This window comes from Poecilia formosa, unplaced genomic scaffold (assembly GCF_000485575.1).
Source record: "Poecilia formosa unplaced genomic scaffold, Poecilia_formosa-5.1.2 Scaffold80, whole genome shotgun sequence".
NCBI lineage: Eukaryota > Metazoa > Chordata > Actinopteri > Cyprinodontiformes > Poeciliidae > Poecilia > Poecilia formosa.
In genome coordinates this window covers 328,740-329,827 of record NW_006800019.1, presented here as the reverse complement: position 1 = coordinate 329,827, position 1,088 = coordinate 328,740, and positions in this window count along the sequence as shown.

Below are 1,088 nucleotides of genomic sequence, written 5' to 3'. Positions count from 1 at the left end.
TAGGATTGCACCCTTCTTCTTAATTTGCTTATCTTCATTTTTTTTTCTTTTTTTTTTTGGTGTTGTTGCTGCTGCTGGTCTGAAACGGTGACTAATGAGAGAGCACACGTAAGATCATAGAAGTTGAAGGTGTCCATTGTGTGTAGTTGACCTGACCTGCAGATGCCCGGAGCGTTTGCCATGATACTCCTCGCTGGTGTGCGCACCTGCGTGTGGGTAAGCCTGCCGGCTGATCTTTTTCAGCCGGCAGCATTTAAGAAGTGCAGTACCCGCTCTGTTGTGATAAACAGCTCCCTGATACTTAACTTTCTCATCACTCATAGGCCCTTCTGACCATGCACTGACGAATTACTCTCAGAGCTGGCTGAGCTCCCTTAAGTATTTCCTGTTCGCTCACTTTTTTGCCAAGGGGTTTAGAGACTGATATCTGTGAGCTACACCGGCCACTTTTATGTCATAAACGCACACATAAGCACATATGCATATGTAGTATAATGTGTGGATAGAAAAAAAGAAAAGAAAAGAAAGGTCCCAACAGTGCCCCCTAGTGACCTAAAGCGGATACATGCTTGGGCTTGTGTTGAGGCTTGTTGTTTACACCTACTGGTTTTCGGCGGAGGGTTACTGCGGATGTCAGCTGACCCAGCTGATAGACCGCTGCCAGCATGTTGCTGCTCAGTCAGGCTTCTTACAAAGGAGTGTCTTTCAGAGACTGATTTGTTGTTCTTGATTGTCCACATGGGAGATCTGCTCTTCTTTTTTGTGGTTTCTCTTTCGATTTTGAAAAAAAAAAAGAGCAATGCAACATTTCCTGTCAGGCCACATTCTGTGACATAACCTATGACGACATTATAGTTATCATGGTAACCAATTCTGGTTACTAATTCTGTCATCGTATGTGCTTCTTATGTTCTTATGGAGACTATGTTTGGTCATCTAAAGTGATTGTGAAAACAACAACAAAAATACAATTATCACAAGCATTTGAATAATAATAATAATAATAATAATAATAATAATAATAATAATAATAATAATAATAATAATAATAATGTTGGAAATGTTAAAATCACAACCTGTGTTTCTGA